This window comes from Rhinolophus sinicus, chromosome 2, assembly GCF_057876585.1.
Source record: "Rhinolophus sinicus isolate RSI-liver-muscle chromosome 2, RSI-T2T, whole genome shotgun sequence".
Classification (NCBI taxonomy): Eukaryota; Metazoa; Chordata; class Mammalia; order Chiroptera; family Rhinolophidae; genus Rhinolophus; species Rhinolophus sinicus.
In genome coordinates, this window is record NC_142502.1 from 69,724,927 (window position 1) to 69,743,868 (window position 18,942).

Here is an 18,942-nt window from a genome sequence, read left to right on the forward strand (position 1 = left end):
TGTTCATTCTTAGGGGAGAAACACTTCACTTCATACTCTAATATTTTCATAAGTTTTATTGGAGTTCTTTCCTCAGGTCATGTCATAGAAGAATATTTAAAAGGTTTTATGACTCTGGCTGTCTGAGTTCTTTTATATCCCAGAGTCACAAAGTAACCTGAAGGGTTTTTTTCTTATTTGGGGAAAGATGGACACATGTACAAAGTCTAGATTTGGGTTATCTTAAAAAGTAAACATTTACTCCTTTTCTTTTCCTCTCTTATGCTTAAAGTTTTGGAGTAGCCTTATAATTATCAGGAATTTTCATTGTCAGGAAAGCCCAAGGCTGTACGTAAAATATTAAATTGACTTTCTGAAGGGTCTGTTTCTAAGATCTGGGGATGAGCAGAATTTCTAGAAATGAAAATGTTTAGATTAATTTTCCCTTATTGTCATTTCAGATATAGGGATACTCACTGGAGAGTTTGCCGATGCTTGATGGATTGTAATGCTTTTTGTTGTTGGAGGTATGTATACTTTCTACATGCCTAAGAGCCAAAGGATTCTTTGACCTGAGACTCAAAACAATGAGGGGTGGTCTTTTCACTGCAATGGTTGTAGCAAGTAGTTTGGTATGATATATATGAGACTTTCAGTGGTGAGGAACAAAATTAAGTTGTTGAAATCTTGTGTAATTTTAGATAATGAGATAATGAGGCAAATAAAAAGTCTTGACCATTTCAGGGTGGGTATAGATATCAGAATCAGGTGAATGGGAAGGGATTGATTCTCTATAATGGTAATCATTATACTGTGGGAAAGGTCTTGTTGGTATTTAGGACAATTGGTTATTCTAGGGATCTATCTGGATATATTTCAGGAGAAATATATCCCTAAACCTGATTTGGCTGTCAGTTTAGACCTGCCTTCACTTTGTGAATTCACTTTGAGGCAACCTCTGGGGAGATGCTTACTCTGGGAAATAGTTCTCTGGAGGTTGCATTATGTCCAGATTGGGGACTATGTTTGTACATGTCACATGTCCTACGCACAAAAACAAGCACACGGTGTTATTTTTTGAAATAACAGTCAGTGCCATTGTTAACTTATTAGCTCCAAATTTACCCTTCAATATTTGCCCTGTGATAATAGAGGGGATTCCTTTAGGCATCTCTCCATCACAGTGAGCATGATGCTAACTTTTCTCAGTAGAAGGCACTGGAGGGACACTGCAGGGGACAGCCTCTCCTGCTATTTCATGCTTCAGCAGGTGGAGGTGGGGATGGGCCATCTCAGTGGTGTCAGAGTGCAAATATCTGCTGGAGCTCTGGGCCCAGAATCCTTGGCCACCTTGCAGCCTACACCTGATGATAACCCTTCCATGTCCTTTTTGAAATGAGAACTGGTGTCCCAAAGGCTTCCTGCCTGCACTGGTGTGCAAGGCCTCCGACCTGTGTTGGCTCCCAGATTTCCTCTGCAGCCTGGAGGGGTCCACGCCTTCTGCATGCCCACACCACGTGCCAGTCACCTGTTCTTTGCCTCCATTCTGGAGGGTTGCCTCCTGCTTGCCTGTGAGATTGCAGACTAGCTCCAGGCTGGACAAATCAGTAACCTTTTCTTCTCTCCTATGGGCTGAAATATACCTACTTTAATGAGGTCTGAACCTCAGTCTTGGTAAGGAGATCTCACTTCCAAGTTTGTTCTTCTTTAGGTACTTTCTCTCAGCCCTATGGTACCATATAGAGTTTCCTGATATTTTATAGTCATTCTTGTATCATAGTTTGTTCTTTATATTAATCTTCCTCTGTTTAACCCATTCTGTGGTTTCTATCTCCTGATTGAACCAAGGCTGCTACATATCAAATCTCATTTGTTCACATTGGCATAAAAAAGTGACTTTTAGGTAGTATCTGGACTGAAATGAGAGACAATTTTATGGAAGCCAGCATAGTATACTGAGTGTGCTGTCTCTTTTGGGTCAGCAGATATTTCATATTGTGGTGATGCTAGAGATGGTGTGTAGACAGGTGCTTTGTGGGACCATCTTGCAGGGTTGATGCCTCCCTGGGTGTGTCTGGTAGAAAAGGCGCATGAGGTTTCAAAGGCAAAATCTAGGACTGTGTGGCAAGGGTGAGAGAGAAAGAACTAGACAGTTATTCATCCAATAAGTTTTTACTGAGTGCCTAGTATATGTCAAGTATTGTCTTAGGTGCTGAAGATATAACAGGAAAAAACAAAACAAAAATCCTTGACCTTGTTTTTTTTTTCGTTTTTTTTTTCACTTAGATCTTTCATTCCTCTTCTCTTTTGCCTACCTGACACTTCAAGTTGGTGCTTCCCATTTTGTACTGGTTGTTCTTGTAATCAACAGAATAAATCATTTCACATAATGTGGTTATAGTGGTACTGTGTGTGTGTGAGGAGAGAGAGTTTGGAGCCATATGTTATATGCCAACAACCATTTTGACAATAAATTTAAATAAAAACATATTACTTTTGGACAAACAATTCAAAGGGATTTTACTGCCTTCAAATGAATAGCAACATGCGAATGGAAAGTCAAACCTATGTGGTATGTGAAGTTGGTTTTGAATTTCTCATTATTTAAGAGTGCTCAGTGACTAGTTGTTCTAACTTCATTGGTTGGGATATTTGATCATTAGTCAAATGAAACATGCAGCTACAACACTCATCAGAAACCCAAATGAGACATGGCGTGGTCTATGAAAGAATCGATGTTATGATTATTTCTAGCCCACAAGAGGTGCAGTGGGGCAGGGCCTCACTTCATGGATTCTTGCAGTATTTTCTTTCAGGTGTATTTATTCCACCCTTTTGAAGCTCTACTTTGTTAATTATGAGAGGGACCAAATCTGTCATCAGTGATTTGGTGACAGGACATTTTGACAAGGGTATTTTAGGATAGTCAATTGTTTGTCTTACTTCCAATCAATAGTAACTTTGACTTGGTGGAGAGGTTCACATGTTTTCACTGAAGATAACCAGTGCTTTTTTTCAAAAGAAAAAACTGATGGGAGAATATTTTTACGTTCTTTTGTTTGTAATATAAGTGGCTCTGGGTAGAGAGAAACTTATGTTTTAAACTTTTCATTTCTTTACTTTCACATCCCCTGTGTGTTCACATTCTCTGGGCATGTGTAGACACACAACTATACTTGTGCCCTCTTTCTCTTCACCTTCTCTAAAGTAGGAAGGAAGTGGGCAGTCAGTGGAGGAGGAAATCCTTTCTGGATACTATGAGGTAATAGGAAACAGAGCTGCAAAGTTTTTTGTTTTGTTTTGTTTTGTTTTTCCTCATGGCAAGTTCATTTTTCTGTAGCTAAAACTCAGCTAAAAAAATTACTACCACTTTCTGAAGTATATGAAGTTTAATACTACCTGATGGTTGGGGAGATACAACTCTTTAAATAAAGTGATAAATTTAAAATCATATTCAAGTTTTATGGTACACATATTAAAAATAACATTTTCCTTGAACTAATATTTTTATGTTTAAACTCCATGATTGGAATTTAATTCAAAATCCCTATTTAAATGATATTACAGAGCTAGCAAATTAAAACATGTGTAGCATTCAAATGAGTGACAGTATTTCAATATAGTGGATATAGGGGGCTTGAACTCTGGAATCATTTCTTATCAAGAATTTGATTAATGAGCCTAATCAGTGTTGTTTCACTGGAAGTGTAATTAAAAAAAAACATATTTTTAAAAATAATTTTATTAAGTCTTTAATGTATGCTTGTTAGAACATAGCTACTCATAAAAACATCATCTTCCATTTATTTCTTCCTTTTATTAGGCTCTGAGGGCAGACCCTGACATATTATTATATAGGATCAGTAAAGGGAAGCTACTATTATTACTGTTTCCAAATGACAGTCTCAGTATGCAGAATCGGGAAGTACACAATGCATGCAACGCAGTTATTTGGAGAATTGAATAAGATACTACACAAACACACACACACGCACACACACACACACATACTCACAGAGGAATGCCAAGGTCAATTTTGTTTGTTCATTAATTTGACACATATTTGTTGAGAACCTATTATACACCAGGGAGAAGCAACAACAACAAAACTAGTCAAGATTCTTGCTCTCATGGAGTTTACAATCTAGTAGAGGGGAATAATTTATTATGATTGTATCTCATTGCTGTTGTGGTAAATAAGGAAACAAACCCTAAGTTTTGGCATTTGATATTTTGGGAACAAAAAGATGTTTTTCTAGGAATTAATCATTTTATATTACATTTTATCTGCAAAGCAAATACATCTCCTGAGAATTGATCTCAACAAATATTTATGAAGCATCTACTATATGCCAAGCACTGTTAGTGCTGTTAAAATGAGTGACAGTACTTTCTTTGTTGGCTACAATGAGCATGGCAAACTGAAACCCTGTGAAAAATATTTTCATGTGATGATCTCTTAAAATTTCACTAACTGCCAATATGGACTTCATAGATGAACCTTTAAAATAGAACAGATACACATAGACACTGTAAATAACATAATTCAGATATAAGAAAAGTAATACAGAATAAGCTTTTGTTCTTACTTGAAAACACTTGGGGAAGAGCACAGACTTTTAGTGACTTCTTTATTTATGTGCAATTATTTCTGTTAGCTATTTCAGAAGTGTTGGTTTATTGGCCGTAGAAAACGAGTTAGCAGTATTGTAACAGTTTTCACTTTCAATACTTACAACCTTTTACTCAGCTTCTTTCCATCCCCTGTCTTCTTTTTGGGGAGAAGAGAGGTTTTTCTATCTTTCCTTTTTGTGTTATCAATCATATCTATATTGATAAGCCAAGAAGAAATAACTGTTACTGAAAAATAAATCTGTTCTTGTATGCTTCTCCCAGACTGCCTCTCGGATCCATCGGCAGCATCAGCATGCTTGACTAACACATCCCGAGCCCCTGCCACGTCGGCTGCCCTGGCTTTACCATGACACCCTGAGGAAGAGCTTGGATTTCAAACTAGTGACCGGTCAGTACAAAGCGTTTTCTCTATGCCGTGTTCAACAGAAAGCAATATGGTCTTGAAATATATTCATAGAGGCTATCTCATCTTTTCCTACCTATTCAACAAAGAGAAGAGCTTTCTTTCTTGTTCTTACTGCCGATCTCTTCCCCGCCCTCTCCACCATGTTATATTGGGCTGATCCTGGATTGTCTTGCAATTTGTCACTGCCAACTCAGGTACTGAATTTATATTCTCATCATTTATTTAAAGCCAACCCTTTATCAAAGGGCTAAATAAAATTTTACCTCTTCCACTAAACTTTTCCTGCCAGTACTAGAACACACAGATCTGTAATTCCCATGAATAATTTTATGGCCAGAGTCAGACAGGGTTAACATTTTTCTCCACACTTTTTCACATATGTTATAGTAGTTTAAGTGTAATTCTTCCAATTATTCAATAGCAGAAGCTATTTTTATTCTTTGGGTGTATGTCTCATAGTGCCGAGTACTCCCTCTTCTGTTTTCCATACTATGGTGTGAATTCATTCATCACAGAAAAAAGTTCTTTAACTACCTAGTTTCAGTTGGGTGCTATAGAAGGCGCGTGCTGCACACACACACACACACACACACACACACACACACACTACAAAATATAAGGCAGCTCCTGCTCTTCAGAATTTTATAGTTTAGACAAGGAAAGAAACATGAAAATATATGTAACAAGGTTGACATTAGAAATGCATTATTCACTCATCTGTTCATAACCGAACACTTCTCAGTTGGTGAGCAACATATTCACAACATTTGTAGTCATGGGCTCATTGTCTGTAGAGATGGGAAGTATCAGAAGGACTGCAGAGGACCCAAGGAGACAGGAATGTTCTCTCTCTCTCTCTCTTTCTCTCTCCTTCCCTTTCTCCCTCCCTCCCTTTTTCCCTCCCTCCCTCCCTCTCTCCCTCCCTCCCTCCCTTTTTCTCTCTCTCCCACTCTCTCATTCTCTCTCTATTTCTCTCTCTATCTGAGTGACATGAAAAACAAGTAAGAAGGAAGATAAGATGATGAGTTACTATGAAAGAGATCGTGTTCTATTTTCTCCAGAAAAATCTGAGAGGCTCTTGCTGTAGAAATGTCTTTTATCTGTAGGCAGATAAAAGATCTTATGTTATCTGCTGCCTCCCAGAAGGTGGGATATAAAGAACTTACAGTCCAGGTAACCGGAAGTGTGGGGACTAAAAGTAGAAACAGGGGGACCACAAACACAACCATAATCACCATCACCACCATGACAAAATGTCTTTAAAACTCAGCCTCTGCATTGGAGATCTTAATGTATTGGGGTGCTGAACTCAGAAGCAACAAGGCCCAACAATGTCACATATCTGTAAAGTTTTCTCCATTCCCTCGCTTTCCATGTACTCTATTTCCATTGCAAGTTGGCTTCTGCCTCCACTATTTTACAGAAATTTTTCTTGAAAATGTCAGCAATTGCCAAATGGTCATTTTCAGTACATACACTATTGGGCCTCCCTGTTGAATTTGATTCTGCTGATCTGTGCTTTCTTCAAACTGTAAGTTTCAAAACTTGAATTCTGTGATACTATTGTGTGCTTTCTTTCTCCTCTGGACCCTTCATTCTTTTTGTGTCTGTCCTCCAATGTTTTCTTTTCTCAGTTATTGTTTACCCTTCATCTACACACAACAGTCCCCTTTATCCCTGGTTTTGCTTTCCATGGTCTCAGTTACCTGTGGTCAACTGTAGTCCGAAAATATTAAATGGAAAATTCCAGAAATAAGCAATTGATACTTTTGTGCACCATTTTGAGTAACGTGGTGAAGTCTTGTGCCATTCTGCTCTGTCCTGCCCTGGACATGAATCATTCCTTTGTCCAGCTTATCCATGCTGTATACACTGCCTGCTCATTAGTCACTTCAAAGCAGTATCGCAGTGTTTGTGTTCAAGTACCCCTTATTTTACTTAATAATGGCTGCAAAGCACAAGAGTAGTGATACTGGAAATTCAGATATGCCAAAGAGAAGCTATAAAGTGCTTCCTTTACGTGAAAATGTGAAAGTTCTTGAGGAATTAAGAAAAGAAAAAAAAAATCATCTCTTGAGGTTGCTATAGGAGTGAATCTTCTATCCACGAAATTGTGAAGAAGGGAAACAAATTCATGCTAGTTTTGCTATTGCGCCTTCAACTGTAAGAGTTAATGCCTCAGTGCGTGATAAGCACTTAGATAAGATGGAAAAAGTATTTAAACTTTATCATAGATATGCATGTACAGGGAAAAAAAGTATATATAGGGTTTGGGCATCCACTGGGGGTCGTGGAATGTATACTTCACAGATACGGGGAAATACTGTACTTTCCTAAGCTGATCTCATCAGGCCTCATGGTTTTAAGTAGTACTCGTACGGGGTGTGATCAAAAGATATGGTGAATGTTTAAATTAAAAAAAAATTATTACGGTAAAAGATCCATTGCCATTAACACCCCTCAAAATACTCCCCCTTGCTTCGAATGCACGTATCCCATCATTCTTGCCACTTTCTGAAGCAGTTCTGGAAGTCCTCTTTCATGCCTGTTTACTTCATCCTCTATCATGACAATGCTCATGTCACACATTGCTTCTGTGACATCAGTTTCTGTCAAATAAAAACATTACAGGTGTGTCCTCATTCATCTTATTCACCAAATCTGGCACCATGTGATTTCTGACTCTTCCCCAAAGTGAAAATGACCATGAAAGGTAAATGTTTTGAATCAATTCAAGACATCAAGGCAACCATGACAGTGCAACTAAAGACACTCACTAAAGAGGTCTTCCCCAGCTGCTTCAGAAATTGGAAAAAACAATGGGATAAGTGTATTCAAAGTGAGGGGGCGAGTATTTTGAAGGAGATTAATAGCAATGTGTCTTTCACTGTAATACATTTTTTTAAAATTTAAACATTTACTGTAGTTTTTGATCACACCTCATATACTTGTTCCTGACAAATGTTTCTTATGTTCAGATTCTTCAGCTACCACCTTCAGCTGTATGTCTTACGTGCACTTCAAACTCAGCACAGGCTGAACAGAACTCCTTCTTTCCCCTCATAAAATAGTCTCTTTTCCAGTCTTTATTTCAACTGATGATAATACCATAGACTTAGTTCTTTTAACCAAAAGCTTAGGAGAGATTCTTGAGACGGCTTTCTCTCTCACCAACCACATCCAATCAATCCCTAAGTATTTTCTGAATATGTCCCCACCTGTCTGTCTCTATTCCCCCTGTTCTAGTTTGTCTGAACTCTTGTCATCTTTCCAAGTGGCCTCGGGGCATTCAGTCTTTTATCTCCCTTCAACTCCATTTTCTCAACAGCTAAGAGACTAAACTTTTGAAGCACAGACCTGATGTTCATTACCTTTATCAAAGCCTTTAGCATATACAATTGTCTACAGCATCAGTTTTCTGACTGTGGAATAAACGACCCTCCATTGCCCTTTCTACTTCCAGTCACACCACCCGCTGCCAGCACCTGCAGGCAGTGTGCGGCTGGCTGTGTGACTGCACGGCTCTCTCCTTGCTCTGCCTGATACACCCTCAGCCCTTCACCTCCTTGACTGGTTCCTCTTTGTTAAGAACTCTCTCCTCATATTTTATGCTTGTGACCCTTTGGGGCTCTGGGATAACTTAAAAGAATATGAAAGAAGTAAAAGGATGTTTTAAGGCAGATTCTATATAGAGATGATAGCCACAGGATGTTCCCGCGACATGCCCTACCTGTCAGTGAAGTCTGGATTCAAGTCTGATGTAGACAGAGAAATGTTCACAAGGGTTTCATCAGGATGCTTCCTCAGTTTAACCCAATGGCTGACCTTCCTATTATCATGAAAACCCATTTAGTGAAAATAAGCAGAAGGAGATTTTGTCACTATCTTTTCTAGGACATTGCCTTGTCCTTTGTCCTTCTTCCAAATGGACCATGGCCAAGTTTTATGGTGCACTCATGCTGGATATTATAGTCCTCAGTTACTTAGATTTTATATACTGACCATGAACACTTGGTTTTCCACCCCCACTGTTGGTCACAGGGAGATGAGATTTAAATGAATGTTTTCAAACCAGAAACTCGCAGTCTTCCATTTATGCCTATTTTGGTGTAAGGTCCCTAGGCAGAGACTAGGGTTTGGGTAATAGGTAAAGTGCTCCACCTGAATTATCAGAGTTCTGTATGTTAATACTAGGTCTCAATATGAGTCTTTGTATTATACCAATATTTATTCTTGAAGATTCAGTTTGTGAATTAAGGTCTCTGCTCCACATCAGGAGTGCAGTGTGGGAAACCACTATTCCCAAGAGGATGGCTTGCTCCAATGGGGTAGCTCCTAATCACAGGCCTAGAAGTCCTGGACTCCTGAAGTCAAGTGCTATGGGAGCCAATTGTGCATGCATATGGGACCATGACTAGGCATTCAGGCACCCCGATATTGTCCCTGGTATGGGCCATGTAGGGATAGTCCCAGCCATTGTCTAGGGGACACCCCAGGCTGCCAAGGTCCATCCAGCTCTAAATTATTTTTTATTGTGATAAACATTCATACAATGAAGTTTACTGTTTTAAGTGTAAAATACAGTGGCATTAAATACATTCACAGTATTGTATAACCATCACCAATATCTATCTCTAGAACCTTTTCATCACCCCAAACTGAAATTCTGCACCTGTTACACAATAGCTCCTCATTTCCTCCTCCTCCCAACCCCTGGTAACCTTTATTCTACTTTCTCTCTATAAATTTGCTTATTCTAAATTCCTCCCATAAGTGGACTCATACACCATTTGTCTTTTTGTGACTGCCTTATTTCACTTAGCATAATGCTTTCGAGGTTCATCCACGTTGTGGCGTGTTTGAGAACTTCATTCCTTTTTATGCATGAATAATATTCCATTGTATGAATATGCCACATTTTGTTTATCCACTCACCCCTGATGGACATTTGGGTTGTTTCTACCTTTTGGCTGTTGTGAATAATGCCACTATGAACACTGGCACATATGTATCTGTTTGAATCCCTGTTCTCAATTATTTTGGATATACTATGCGTAGAAGTTTTAAAGCCCTCCTTCACTGTGATAATGTGTAGGAATGAAATGCCATATGTGTGCACCATGCCATCAAGAGCTCCAATTACTGTTTCTATTGCTCAGAAGAGGGTCAAATCATGTAATCATTCATTCTGGGAAGTGAAAATGTCTTGAATGTCAAGGAAATGACACTTTTGATTTCTCAAACTTCAGGAGAACAACTGCTTGTCATTTACCCCTCACTTTATATGATGTACATGTCATCAGATGCCCTTCTGTTATTGAGCAAGGGCTCGCTGCCCTATGCACATGAAGCCAATACTATGACACAGACTTTTGAGAAAAGAAAAGGCTTCGTTGCGAGGTTGACTGGTAAGGAGACAGGATGCAAGGCTCAAATCTGTCTCTCTGATTGAGGACTTGAGGTGGAATTTAAGGGGTTAGGGAAGGGTGGGCTGGTATGAGGGAGCAATGGCGGGAGAAGTTTCATGGAGAGAAATTGGAGGGGTTTAGCACTGGATCTTCCTGGACATTAGACCCTTCGTTTCTGAAAGTAATCCAGTGATCGAGTTCTGGTCATATCCCAGCTTTTTGGTTCCATGAGGAATAGGGGTTGAAACTTTGGTTCTGGGTATTATTTGAGGTCAAACTTCTCTCCTCTGTGCATGCTTCTGCTACATGACCTGTGGTTTTGTTCTGTTGTTTCTGAAAAAAACAAATCAGTATCTGGTTAGAAAACAAGAGAAGACCAGTTTGCGCAGATTCTGTGGTTACACGTCACACACACACCTGGCACTTCTTCAGTAGCACACACACATGGAATACACAAAGGGTTCTGGGCTGTGGGACTGACCCCTCAGTGTGAGAACCTGGGGGGAATGAAATCACACCATTGTAATTCACATTTTCTTGAAGAATCGCCATAGTCAACAGCATCTAAAGTTGACTTTGACTTTGCCTTCCATGAGCGCACAGTGCTGAGGCTGAGAGGTATTAAAACTGAATCTCAAACATAAGTATGTTCTGAATCAAGGCATAGATTTTTGTGGAATAGTGATGGCTATTGTGATCATACCATTTTCCAGAAGCCTTCCTAAGGTTTTTACATGTGAAACGTTGGGCGCATAGTAGAGGCTAAGCATCTGTTTTTTCTAACTCAATCATCTTATTGTGTTAATATAGTAGTAATCAGCACCCAGCTCTGTGGCAGGTCTATAGTTAGATGGATGGAATTAGCCAGAACCCTATCTAACAGTCAGGACCTGGGTTGCATACTCCAGCTCAGAAGCAATTTAATCAGCATCCTCTTTGGGCATTTAGAATCTGCGTAAAGGCAGCCCAGAGTAAGGATGGAGTGAACTTATCCTTTGGTAGGTCCAAGTTTTTTTAAAAATAATAATTTGAATATTTATAAATTTATGTGAAGCTAAGATACAGAAAGAAATATTGCAGGTAAAGAAGTTTTTCAAAAAAAGTTTCTTCATTATAGAGTCCCCTGAAGATAAAAACAGAAAGAATATTTTTAACCCTGTGCTTTTCTATTTGTTTGCAGAAAAATAATTTTAGTAACTCTTATCTATTTCAGTTATGTCTGCTATCTCCTCAGTGTGTTTGGGCGTACCGCCATTTGCATCATTTTTGGAGATAAATTTAAACTCAAACACCTTTAACACTGTGACTTGAATTTATGTGAAGGTATAAATGACTGGGTTTGGATGAGGGAGGACATGGGAAGTGGGAGAGGAAGAGACAGAAGTCACTCTGTCCACATGGGGAGAACTCGTTGGAAACACTCTGAGAGGGGAGACTTAGCATGCTGGGAATAAAAAGAGCTGATTTAAAACGGTCCAGGGCTAACCCAGGATGCACATTATTATTAATTTTCTTTGATTAGACATTAATGATTTTTAAGATAAGCCTTCAGGACTTAAACATATTGGAAAGATTCTGAGAAAAGCAGGCTTTTTATCATGCAAGCCTCCTCTTGCAGTGTGTCTATGTGCTGTTTGCAGAGTATTTTGCTAGGCAAGGAGACAGAAGCACAGAGTCAATGTCTGGTTTTACAAATTTGTCCCTAAAGGTTCTGAGGCTTCATTCAGGCAAAATTTCGTATTGAGTTCTTCCTGCCCTAAATTAGAAGACACTGGTCCTTGGGTCTTAAAATTGCTCCATTTGCTGAAGCTCTGCGTTCCACGGTTCCCCTGAGGAAACGAGAGAATCATGTATTGTCACAAATGGTTACTGGTTTGGCAACACTCTTTCCTGTCACTATGTCATTCTCTTACTGTAAATCCTACATTTTGTGTGAGGAAGAAAGGTGGATTCCAGAAGTTACTGATCTTGTTCTTGGTTTGGCATGGCTTTAAAAGCCAAATGTGAACACAGTGCAATATATAGATGATGTATTATAGAAATGTACACTTGAAACTTATATAATTTACTAACCAATGTCGCCCCAATGATTTTAACAAAGATAAAAATAAACAAAATTTTTTTGGTATCCTTTATTTACCTGAAAGTAATATTCAAAGAAGACTGAAAAGGGAGCAGAGTTTGTTCAGCCATTCAGGGGGAATGGTATTTTCCCTTATTCTGTTTTTCTTTTTAAATTATGATAGTAGTTCTTCAGTGCATTTCAATTTGTCCCATGAATCTGACAAGTCACTGCTTATTGGGTTTGAAAAAACTACATGTATTGACCCATTGTCAAATCAGAAGCTCCTCGTACAAAAGCTGAGTTGTTGTTTTTTTGTTTTCTTTTTGGAAATGAAGTATCAGTTTGGAGTCTCCTCTCCACTTGTCTGAATTTGTTACAAGGAAAGTAGAAATAGGGCAATTAGAAGCTTTGTGCAAGAATATAAATAACTTGCATCTTTACTAGACTGTTGTTATATTAATTGGTGAAAATATTTCTCTGCAAACTTTAAAGATACGTATTTTCTGATTTTGTGTGTGTGTGTCTCAAAAGCAAAATTTAGAGTATATTCAGAAGATAATTCAGAACATTATGATATTAAAAGTAATTTGAGCTTGTATCCAGGAGGTTCTTAGAAAAATAAATTTTGAGCTCAAGCAATAAGGTATTAGCTGGACTCGACACAGACCATCAGTTGGTACTGGGATAAGAGCTGGGTGATCCAGAGTCTGTGAGCTCGGCATTCATGTATTTGCATCTTTCAAAGCTGGAAAAACACCTTGGAAGGTGTCATGACCAACTACAGTCCTGCCTAAATTTAATGGGAGCATAATAGGTGGTAAGTCTCTAGGTTTTCTGTTCAAAATTCTGTTGTTGACTTGCATTAGATATCTCTTCAGAAATAGTGATCATCCCAGTGTGAATGGATGCTTGGAAATGGTTAGGCGATTACAAATATGCTGCCAGGGCATCAGAACAATTAGTGTAGTAAATTTGCTAACTAGTGTATCTCCAGTCCTAGAACAACGCTTAACATATATCTGCTAAATATTTGTTGAATGAATGAATTGAATTGACAGAGGCAACTTCATTTTTAGTGTATATAAGTTTAACCTCCCTAATGATAAAAATGGAAGCTTTCCTTGGGGCATACATAGGGTTTGTTCTGGGCATCCAGAGATCCATACGAGGACATTCAAAAGAAGGGAGAAACTCATAGAAAGATTGGTTGGGTTGAAGGTTGCAGATAGCCATTAAGGCAATTTTACCCTGGAGTTAGGGCGTCTTTCCTTAAATTCTACGCAAGTCACAATTTGCACAGAGAATAGGTTAGAGCAGAGGGTCCCAAATTTTCTTTGCTCCCAGTGCCTGTAGTGTCTTGGTGATTTCTTTTTATGAGACTCCTAGACCAAAAGGAAAAACAAACAGTTCCATTTATTTAGTAGTTAGTGCTAAACAACTTAATAAATATTTAAGTCCTAACAACTTCATAGCCATTTGAATAAATAATACAAATATTTAAAAAACACACACACGCACACACAACATTTTACTTTCATTTTAAAATAGCCACACCTACTTACTAATGGGACGTGTGTGCCGACTGAGCCTGCACAACTTCTCAGATTTTGGTCTCAGCGTCACTCTCCTTCGCTTTTTCACACTAACTTTCTCACAGTACTTGATTTTTATCCCGGCAACCACTGAAAACTTGATTTCGCAAAGATAGGATGTTTCAAACGAAATACAGCGATTTAATGTTAAAAGAGTCCATGCAATGTCTGCCAAGTGTCAGGGATTGCTGTGTTTTCCTCAAGAATTTAGAATGTCCCACTGTGCCCTGTGAGTTCACTGCAGTGTCCCAGAGCCCAGTGGGGACATTTAGAAACCATGAGGTTAAAGAAATAATAATAATAATAATAATAATAATAATAATAATAATGTCAATTACTGACTCATCAAAGAGCACCAACATGAAACAAAACCGCATTTGTTATTTTTTTTTGTTGTTTTTTTCTTTTAGAGTTCACCTTTTTAAAAAAAATTATATTTCGATATTATACAGTTTCAGGTGTACAGAACAACTTAATGATTAGACATTTACACCCCTCATAAAGTGATAACTGTCCCCCCCCCACCCTTCCCCAAGTCTACTACCCCTCTGACATCATACATAGCTGTTACCTAGTAAGGGAGATCAATAATCTTGTTGAAGTTTTAGTAACATTTCTGAAGGCCAGGACACTTAGGAGGTTTTGGGAGTCCAGTTTAAGATAGGTTTTGAATGCAGTGACCTGACTGGGATTCGACATAGGGCTTGACATAATAGTGTAGAATTGGTGGCTATAATGAAGCAAGGATTTTGAGGGAGTGCAGAAGCATAAGTAATCATTTGATAAGACCAGATGAGTGGTCTGTTGTCCTCAGATGGGAGGTAAGTATGGCTTGTTGAAAGTTTGGGTATATGGATTTGGTGGAAATTCCTGAAATAGAAAACAGTGATTTGCACTTTCATCTTGGACAAGAGTTTCTTGGAAGAGTAAACTCATGTTCATGCAGACGTTGAACTGTATGGTTTTGGTTCTCAGCACTTTACAAGTATCCTATTTTAAAATATTCTCATCAATTTTATGAGGAAGGGATTATCCCTATTTTTACAGTAAAAGGACGTGAAAGGAAGACAGAGTGGTTAATTGACTTTGCCTATGGTCATGGAACCAGGACAAGACAGAGCATGTGATCTTTTTGTTTTAAAAATAATGAAAAGGCACTGGCAAGCACTACGCGAGTAATTCACAGGTTTGTGTATAGAATATTTATTTTCAAAGTGTTCTTTAAGCATTCATATTACTCCTGCTGTGGCCTTATAACAGTCCGGTCCATGGGTCTCCCTGCACATTAATAGAGAGACTGTGGTTTGTGGTTTGGGGTGATTATACCATGCTTTGGATAGAGCTGGTTGCAGCTTTCCTGTTTAGTGACTGGCTGCCCTGGAGCTGACCCCAGGCCCCACACTGCTGCTGATTCTGGGAGAATGCCTGAAGGGCATCAAGTCTTTGGATGTGGTAACTGGCCTTTGTCTGAGCAGCACAGCAGCAGTGCACTGAGCGTCTTACTTTATGGCATATTGGTTGCTTAGTTATTGAGCCATGTTACAGACTGTGACTTCATTCTGAGTAAAAAGAAAAAAAAGCACACAATAACATAGAAAGATTTTAATCACAGAAACACTTCACTGTTATTACAGGAATATTAGCATGTAAAAACTAAGGTTTATAAAACTCCGGGTTTAGTTTATGTTCTTAGTTTTATGACCGAGTTTATAAACATTGTTTTAGCCAATTCTTTATAGTGCTTGGAATAATTATTTAAAGGAGTTATATGGGTAAATCTTTTAAAAACAACCAATCAATCAACACGCCTGTATGGAGCATACCTTTGTAAGTATACTATTTTACGTATATGATTTCCTATAGTAGATGGGTATAATAGTCAACAAAGAATCAATTTACTTTATAGTATTTGAATAGATACTTTATAGAATTTTATAGTTCCTTAAGCCATGAGGTTCTATATATTTGGTCATGAATTTTTGATGGTTGCTCCTTCATTTAGTCTGTATCTGCTTGTATACAGTCTATATATAGAATTATTGTCTTAATTCTAAAATAAGCAGAGGAAAGAGGTTGGAGTGTTAGAAGAACTGAAGGGAAGGTGAATGTAACCGGAGTCTAGTGAGCAACGGAAGAGTGACACACATGCATAAACACCAAGAAACAATCAAGATGGATATGATGAAAGCTCTGTATGAATACTATGATTTTTATTTCCAGTGTGTGAATTTGCTATTTGTAACAGAACTCAGGGAAGACCAGTGCAGTCTGCAAAACTCACTCTCAAGATGTTCCATTACTCATTAAGTTAGTAATGCTTTCTTGGAATGGAGGAAAATTCATATAAGGTGCAGTTAGAGTCCAGGTCTGCCTTTCTCCCTGGAAACGAGGTGACTTTACCCCAAGTAGGAGACCAGCCATTCCTAATTCAGGGGAAATTGAACTTGAGATGTTCTGGACTTCTATACATAAAACACAGCAACATATGGTGTGACAAATTTTTAAAAAGAAAACCAAAACGAAGACATTGCAGGTATGAATAGAAGACAATTACACAAAAGCAGCTTTTGTAATTGAAATCTTCAGAATAATGAGAAGTCATGCTTTTTTGTTTTTTTGTTTTTTGTTTTTGTTGTTGTTGTTTTTTTTGTTTTGTTTTGTTTTAGCTTGCAAATGGTACCAAATTTTAAATTCTGTAATCTGGACTATCTAGGCGTTTACAACTCTGAATGCAATAGCAATTCCCTTTGTCCAAAATAAGTTTTGTCATCCTATCTTCAATGAGTCGTATGGTTATTGACAGAGTGGTGAAGAGATGATCCCCAAAGTAGTTTGGCTGGTGAGAGAAATGCAGGGGGAGAACACATGAATTGATGAAGAAAATGAGGAAAGCAAATTGAGACTTTCAGGAACCAGAGTGAAAATCAGAATAATATGTTTTTCTCCTGTACAGGTTGGAATGGAATTAAAGCTTAGTGGGAAAGTTTGAAGTTTTAGCTAGCAGAAATATCAAGATATTTCATGCTTTTGTTAGAATTTCTGCATTATCTTTTTAGAACCATGAGTACAAATTAATTACAAATGTACTGAGAATCAGTTGAGGAAAATTAGTTGTAATAAATAACTTCACTGTGTATAACGCTAGAAGGGATAATTTTAGAAGGAAGTAGATAATTATTTTATCATATATTGCCACTCAAATCGACAGTTAACTTGTTTTTATATGTGTGCATTATTCTATAATTCATAGTGAGTGAAATAGTAAAGTAAGTCAGTTCTTTAGCGCACTGTGCCAGTTATTATGTCTTTATCAGGCTTTCCAGTGGGGAAACTTCAGTTAGATGAAACCATTTATTCTATTTCACTGTATTTTTATACCACTACGTTGATGCAAAGAATGAAATGTGAAAATTGGTTCGTACCACAAGAAACTGAAAGCAAAGTGTTTGGAGGCTGAGTAACTGTTCTCCTTATGATAATATTGTATGTACTATCTGTCTCTGTTGCTATATTTTAGTGTATGAGAATTAACTGTTAGTGATGTGTTCCTTAAATACACTTAAGAAATTAAACACTTGAGAGACAGTGATACTGTGGCAGGCTTGGCCTGCACTAGCACAGCTCACGGAAGGGGCAAAGCCACATTTGTGACTGATTCCCTGGCATCAGCTGAGTAGCCTGGACAAATTCTGCAGTCTTCATAATTTTTTTCCTTCCTCAGCTGTCCTGGTATCCCATCTTCCTCTTTCTGCCTTATCTTTTTATCCTTTTTCCCTCAAGGTTAAGAACGGAAGGATGTTCAGGCCTCTGTGATCTGCACACCATGTTTAATACGCAGCTCAAGTTTGCCTTCACTTAAGACTACAAGGAAACTACACTTGCAAGATGGTATATGTTTCAGCCAAATCACACAGTGAATGTCATTTCTTAAAGAAACAAAGCTTGAGAGGTTAATGTAAATATTTCTCAGCTAACAGCTAGTTACTTGGAGTGCTCTGAAAAACTTTTCTTTGTTCAGGGAAAAGGCTATTAAAGAGATGGATATGGGTGTATATTGCTGGTGCATGTTATTCTATTCATAAGATTTATTCAATTACACTTCATTTTTCTTCTCTTTCTAGCTGGCTGAACTGGCAATTTTTGTATTTACTTTTCTGAGTCTAAGTATGCAATGCACAAGAAAGCACAGCATACCGATAGCAGAGGAAAAGATGAGAAATACCGAAAAGGACAGTTATGAATATTCACAAAGTTAAAACTGAGCTAATAGTTTCAAATGTTGAAAATTCTGTGTGTGTGTGCGCACAGGACTATATTATTAGAGGAAATTCATGTGCTTTTTCTTTCATAGATTGGGTATGTATGTGCCATGAGACTGAGAGTCACTTAAATGTTGAATCTCCTCCCATTGGTTATGTACTATCTCAAGAATTTTTATCTTTGACTGCAGATGGTTTAGGTCTCTGCCTTTCAAATTCTTTGGTCAGTGTGTCTCAGAAGCTTTTTCTAAAAAAATTTCCTATTTTGTTCATTGTATTTGTTATCAGCATGGATAGTCTCATATTTCCATCGCTAATACATGTTTTTCAAATGGTCAACTTTAGAATTGGTTTAGATTGCAATATTTGAAATCTAATTGTTATATTACAGAGAGATACCAAATTTCAATTTTAAAGATTTACTAAAAGATAAACACAATAATTTCTGCAACCCATTATAATTATAGACTTAGTGAAATAAATTATTGGAAGAAGAAAGTAAATATGTAAGAAGAGATTATAAGGGACAGTGATGACAAAGATAGAAGCTGAAATCAACAAGGATTGGCTTTGAATAAAGAATAGAAACAAAGGATGA

At 37.9% G+C, this 18,942-nt stretch overlaps 1 long non-coding RNA gene across 1 annotated transcript; it reads left to right on the forward strand.

Annotated features, from left to right (window-relative positions):
* The first annotated feature begins 433 nt into the window (after positions 1 to 433).
* Positions 434 to 18,070, forward strand: LOC148758795 (uncharacterized). The gene is made up of 3 exons (XR_016019752.1): positions 434 to 506; positions 4,876 to 5,002; positions 17,866 to 18,070. It is a non-coding gene; the product is annotated as an uncharacterized LOC148758795 (long non-coding RNA).
* The last annotated feature ends 872 nt before the right edge of the window (positions 18,071 to 18,942 follow it).